Genomic DNA, 7,011 nt, shown 5'->3' on the forward strand with positions numbered 1-7,011 from the left:
AGATTCAGCTACCGTTTAGATAATTGAGGTAATTCTCATTTATTGCTCCGTCACAGTTGCGCAATTTTAGTTGCATTACATGTTTCTATCACTCTGGATCGTCTTTATATCTAGAAGAAAGCAAAACTAAATATGTACCATATAATATTTTACAATAATTACAAAAGACAATAATTCTACATGAACGTAGAATTTACCTAAGTAGTTGCCTCAGCAACCTGTTTTGTCTTCTCAGAACCGCATACCCGTATCAGAATACCGTGTTTTGCAGCTGTGATCAGTGTTTTGAAAAGGTATATGTTGAGGAGGAAGGCGGAACGGGAATTGAAGTGAGACTGATTGGCACATGGGAAAGGAAGCCGTCGCTGAATCTCTCAAGACGATTATGTCGACTGCAGTGAATATGGTGCCTAATCAGACGGTGAGAAGCTGTTTTCCTTTACTGAACTTGAAACTAAAATTAATAAAAAATTGTTGAAAAATTAGATTTGACAATAAATGCTTTTATAAAAATATAATTACAAGGAATGCAAAAGTAAAAATTGAGAATAGAAAAGGAACAGCTCGTGCAATAAAAAAGAAAAGCGAAATTATATATGAAGGTAGTATCTGTTTCCGAAAGAACAGATACCACTGATGACCGTGTAGCTTCTCTGGAATGAAATGATAATTAAATCGACACCCTAGCTGCAAATGGCGTTGATATACATCATTGGGGACATGTTGAAAACGTGTTCAGCGACCGGAACTCGAACCCAGAAGCCCGCATCTCGTGGTCGTGCGGTAGCGTTCTCGCTTCCCACGCCCGGGTTCCCGGGTTCGATTCCCGGCGGGGTCAGGGATTTTCTCTGCCTCGTGATGGCTGGGTGTTGTGTGCTGTCCTTAGGTTAGTTAGGTTTAAGTAGTTCTATGTTCTAGGGGACTGATGACCGTAGCAGTTAAGTCCCATAGTGCTCAGAGCCATTTGAACCATTTTTTTTGAACCCGGAATCTTCTGGTTACATGGCAGACGCTCTACCCTTTTATTTATTTACTTATTTTTTTGTGTTTGGTCGTTGCGGACGTCACATGACATCCGTTGTGGTTCGTTTGTTGATCCTTCCACTCAGCTTTTTTATTACAGAGGCCAACTTCCATTTGAGCCACCGAGGGCACAGAGGATAGTGCGCCTTCAGGGACTTATCCTTTGCAAGCCCTGTGCCCTCGGTGGCTCAGATGGGTAGAGCGTCTGCCATGTAAGCAGGAGATCCCGGGTTCGAGTCCCGGTCGGGGCGCACATCTTCAACATGTCCCCAAAGATGTATATCAACACTATTTGCAGCTAGAGTGTCGATTTATTTATCATTTCAAAAGCGAAATTATGTAAGCAAACTCAGAAATCAGGGAAGCTTATAAGAGCAAAGACATATTAATCGAGGAATTATACTTATTGCACTTAAAGGTAGCTAAAACGTTGTCTCCCGTACAGTTTGACAGCCTACGTGCATTTATTGATAATAGAGTGGACGATGAAAGAACAAAAATAATTGCAAAGGCATCGTAAGAAAATATTATGAATGACGTGAAAGTAAAGATGAATAACAATAATGTGCATAAAAATCACGAGTTCTTCGACGATCCGGTTAATCTTACCGATATTCCTCTTACAGTTGAAGTGATCTCTCCTATCAAAAGTTTTAAACCTTTATCTCAAACCACCATTATAACAGAAAGACATAATGAGAATCATAGCAGGGTAAAATTCGCTACTGATGTAGCAAAGCTTCCCACTCATAAACTGTGTAAGTGACGTGCACTTAAGTGGTGTTTATGAAATGAGTGGATCCCTGAGCTATATCCAGATGGCTAAAGGAGCCACACGCAAATGGAAATGCTGTCTGACATTAAAACCAGTGTAAAAGATTGGGTCGCCAACAACTCGAGCCACACGACAAACAAAAGATTCGACTGAGTTGGAAAACTAATTAATTTAGTCATAAAAAAACTCATAAAAGGACATTCATTGTAATGTCACTCATAAAAAAAGGGATGTAATTGTTAATATGATCCAGGGATTGTTCACATGAATCAAATATTAAAATAAAGTAAAAAGGGTGTGAACACTGTGAATAAGAGCAGCTTGCAGCAACATTCCTGAAAACAAGATCTATTCTAAAAACTTTGTTTTAAATAAAAAGGGAACCCTAATTATTAGATCTGTGTGCATGGAAACGCTATGGATGGGCTAACCAGGAAACTACAAGGCAAACGGTGTTGGTAAAGGAGACGTAACATCGGTACACTGCATAAGACTTGAAACAAAATTATTTATTTCTTAAGACATTGATATAAGACATCTATGTGACTGCTGTTGCTTGGTAACTACGTATTATTGCTTGTGAAACGCTATACGATTCACAACAGAATCTGTTAATTTAGAATCGCCGTCGTAATTAGAGGGGGGCGGGAAAGGTTTGATACTCGCATTCGGATCCACATTCAATCCAAAACCAGCAAGTACGGCCACAACACCAACATACAACGAAGCTAGGAGGTTTGTTCCACTGTGCTGAGAAATGATTAAATTAAAAAGTAAATCTGAATATCACGGTTGCGTTTAAAGTCGAACTTCGGTTAGGAAAGACCGCCTCAACGAGGGCCATACATACACGCTTATGCTCTTAACATGAAATCACAAACCACAAATACAATTGAATAATCTGTACAGGATAAATTTAATATTCCAAAATCAGAGCAATAAGTAAACTCTAGGACAGAGACAGGGGGCCACGGAAAAGTTAGGCTCACAGTTAACTCGTGTGGCCACGCCGTTCGCGGAAACACAATTTCTACCTACCGGGGCCAAATTTTAGCAACATTTAACCACGCAGCCGCAAACAATTAACATTTTATAGATGACACATTTCAACAGACAAAGGGTAATGGCAAAGGACCAACAAATTCTAATATTAACCCATATGGATGGTTTTCAACGGACATGTAGTAATGAAACAAAGAAAATTCACAAGGAGGCAAAAATTAACAAGAATCGGAAAGGATTAGAATGTATACACACGCAGTCGCAAGCACACACACATTCACACTGGGCCGAGGGCGCATTTCTTACCTGAGATCGCTTCAACATATGCAACACCTTTTTGCTACATTCTTCTTACGGACCACGGTCTGCATTAGGAATCAAACTGAAAGTCTGAAAAAGCCATGCAATCCTTCCTGCGACCCAGACAAACAATCTTTATAAGACAAAACGCGAGGCCAAAAGCTGAACAAGGTGCAAGGTCAGTGAGACTGAATTACAAAAAGCTCCCCTCTCGCTATGAGCCAAAGCGCCACGCAGTTAAATCAACTCACCCTTCTGCGAAGAGACTTCGGCTGCAGACCGTCGGACAGCTGAAAGCAGACTGCCCATCTCACACTAAAACTTCTCCCACACAACCCCGTGGCCAGGAAAACCCGGAGATGAGGCTTCCGCCACCGACCTAATACCGGTAACTTTCACACAAAGGGATCAAACCCCTTTGCCAACCTGAAAACTACAATGAAAGGGTCCTGTAGCCACCTTTCATTAGTCCGGTAGCCCAATTTCACAAGTATTTCTCTTTCTTTTCCTCGTTTCTCTTTTCTCTTTACTCTCATAGTGGCGTGATTGAATGAATGTGGTTGTGTGTCACGTTGCTAGACGGTGGCGTAGTCTGCTGCAGAAAGTCTGCGATAGTCGTACAGATTCAGCAGCACTTGTACAGAATAGCCAACTCTAGTAGTGGTCAAGTAGGCAAAGAGGTTTGCACTACTTGTGAGAAATCCACCTGCGTTAGTTGGTGGCGGAAATGGCTTCTTTGGGTTTTCCGGTCCACGCGGAGCGTGGAGGAGGCTGGAGAGGAAACAGGGAGGCAGTCTGCCGCCGGTACGGGAAGCGTTCACAGCTGTGCTCCAGTCGAAGAAGGGTGAGTTAGACTGACCGCGCGGCGCGTTGTTACTTGGCGAGGGGAGAGCTGTTAGCTTTTGGTCTCGCTTTTCAAATCTGGAAGATTGCTTTGCCTTGTCGCAGCAAGGAATGCAAAACTTTGGCAGATTTTTCTTTTAGCCAATTTCTGTAGCAGGCTTGGATCCGCCGGAAGAGCGCCACACAAAGGTGTCGATAAGAAGTGAGCACTCGCTTCTGTATGAATGTCTGTTTGCCTTCAGCTGTGCCTGCATAAGCTTTCACCTTTCTAAATGGTTCAAATGGCTCTGAGCACTATGGGACTTAACATCTATGGTCATCAGTCCCCTAGAACTTAGAACTACTTATACCTAACTAACCTAAGGACATCACACAACACCCAGCCATCACGAGGCAGAGAAAATCCCTGACCCCGCCGGGAATCGAACCCGGGAACCCGGGCGCGGGAAGCGAGAACGCTACCGCACGACCACGAGCTGCGGGCCCTTTCTAAATATTTAGAGCCTTGCCTTCTCGTAAATTTTCCTTGCTTTATGTGTCTTTCGTCCGTGGGGAGCCAACCACGTGGTAGAACATTATAGTTGTTGGGCTACCGGCATCACTAACTGTCCGATCGCATGTTTGTTTTAGATAATGTTAACATGATTGTGTGATGTGATATTGTTGGAATTTGGCACTATACCTAGAAATTGTGTCTCCACAAACCATGTGTTATCAGGAATCATGTACATGCCTCACGTCCTTATCTTAGGAATAAATGATTTTACCTACAATTTTCTCTTGTGTTCCTAGATTACGTTTTTGCACCTAAGCCACTTACCTCGTACCTTTCCCGTTAACACATCCAATGCGTTTTCTTATGCACAGGTCCAGTGATTAGTCTCCTCTTGTATTTTATAACAAATGCTTTAGATTAAGTCATATTTTCAGGTGTGTTGCTGGGAGCTGATCTTATGCAGTGTTCATGCATTTTCTATTTTATTTTAAATGTTTGATTGTCGTGAACAGTGCACAGGCAATACTATTAATTACATCGTATCCGCTGTGAGCGACCTCACAACGTATGCATTTTTGTGAGTTTTTGGTCTGTGATCAAATTAATTTTCCGACTCGACCAAACCTTCGATTAGTTGTATTGGTAGAGTCGGTGGCGACCCTAATCTTCTCAAGTTAATTTCATAAGCAATAAGTATTTCCATTCCCAATAATAAGGAATAACCCGTAGTAACAGGTTAGTTACAACAAGGGTTGGCCATTCTGTAAGACTGCCGCTGATCCTCTGCAGCAGACTAAAACACCGTACATCAAGATGAAACACACCCACATTTATTCACTCACGCATGCCAGAGAGTTTATGAATAGAACAACGGATAAACATTTTATGGAATCAGCCGTGAGTTAGGTTACGTATGAAAACATGGAAGATTTATAGTTGCGCTATAGACGCATATGCAAGTCTGAATGCTTGCAAATTATAGAAAGAAACAGGCTACGGCTATATCGAATCATAGCTTAATCTTCTCTGGTACGAAATTTAGCAACGAAAACACCCAGAGTTGTTCTGTAGGATGCAAAGTGTACTGAAAAGCAAATAAAATGATAATGAAAGAGGACTATATGACCCTTTCAACTTGATGACCTTGCCGTCAGAGTCACCAACATGTTAAAAACACAACTGCACTCAAAACCAGCGGTAAAAATGTAATTAAACTTGCGTTGCGAGAAATAGTTGAATTAATGGATCTTCTAGAACTAACGTTGTCCTATAAATATTTCATGTTTAACGGTAAAATATACCACCAACCGGAAGGCTTAGCCATGGGAAATTTCCAAACCGGCATTATGGCTGAGATTTTCCTTAGTCATTTAGGGAAAAATATCAGTGAAAATCCTGAAACAGCCAATAAAATTCTATACTATTATCACTATGTTGATGATGCTGTTTTTGTTAGTTCAATAAATTCAAGGCGATTTTAATGACATAGCAGAGATAATGAGTGTTATTCTGCCAAAAATTAGGTTTACAGCTGAGCATGAAAATAAAGGAGCCATCAACTAGCTCAACATAAGGTTACAAGAGACGCCTGTGCAGATATTATCATTGACTCTTAAGTCTTGGCACCCTGACAGCATCAAGATAGCGTATTTTCAATGAATGATTAATAGTTTATCAAAACTACCACGAAGAGAAAGAGAGAGGAACAAAGAAATCGGTGTTAAGAAGCAAGTTGCAGTGAGTAACAGTTATCCAATCACAACAATAACCAAGTGACAACAGAGAATAAAGAGACAAGAACAGTGTAAATTCTATAACAGCATACTAACAGGTGAAGAGGAAGACAAGAAAGTTACGATGGACGGGTTTCGGAAGTTATGGGTAGACAGTTTTGCAATACCATTTTGTGTATAGGATTTGAAACTAATGACGTTATTCCCTTCTAACTGAGGCACCTTGTAAATAGTAAAGCCTCAAAATTCACGGCAGGAGGTGTATATAAACTAAAATGTGGAAACAGTCAAAAGTTTTTTTTTTTTTTCAAAGAAACTTCAGCACTGGCTGTATGAATGATTTTTATTAAATCTGAGACTGGTTTCACACCACTTATCGGTGCATCCTCAGGCAACATACGGTAATTATAACATAGTAACTTTGAACATTGCCCTGTAGCAACCTCCCACCATTCACGTCCAATATACCGTCATCTGCTGAAACTGGTAGTTATAATTTAAAATTTTAACTACCGCTTCCACCAGCTGACGGTATAATGGACGTGAATGGTGGGGAGTAGCTAAGGACCGATGACCTAAGCAGTTTGGTTACTTCAGAATTCACACACATTTGAACATTTTTTTGAATAAAGACTTGCAAAATTTTCCCGCCATGTGATAGGAAATGTTGTTCCCCAACAGCTCTGTAACGTGGTGCTGTTTCTGAAAGCAAGATTAAGCCAAAATTGGCAATCATACTTACGTGCACCACCTGCTACCCTTCTTCAGCATACGTTTTAACGGAAGTTGAAGTATTTAGGCAAATACTCTTCCGCCCAGAGTTCGCTTGTAGTGTCTTT

General features: G+C 41.0%; 1 non-coding gene across 1 annotated transcript; it reads left to right on the forward strand.

The window, feature by feature from the left end:
• The first annotated feature begins 1,199 nt into the window (after nt 1-1,199).
• On the forward strand, nt 1,200-1,274 carry Trnat-ugu (transfer RNA threonine (anticodon UGU)). Its single transcript has one exon. It is a non-coding gene; the product is annotated as a tRNA-Thr (tRNA).
• Nucleotides 1,275-7,011: the final 5,737 nt, after the last annotated feature.

This window comes from Schistocerca cancellata, chromosome 1 (assembly GCF_023864275.1).
Source record: "Schistocerca cancellata isolate TAMUIC-IGC-003103 chromosome 1, iqSchCanc2.1, whole genome shotgun sequence".
Lineage (NCBI taxonomy): Eukaryota > Metazoa > Arthropoda > Insecta > Orthoptera > Acrididae > Schistocerca > Schistocerca cancellata.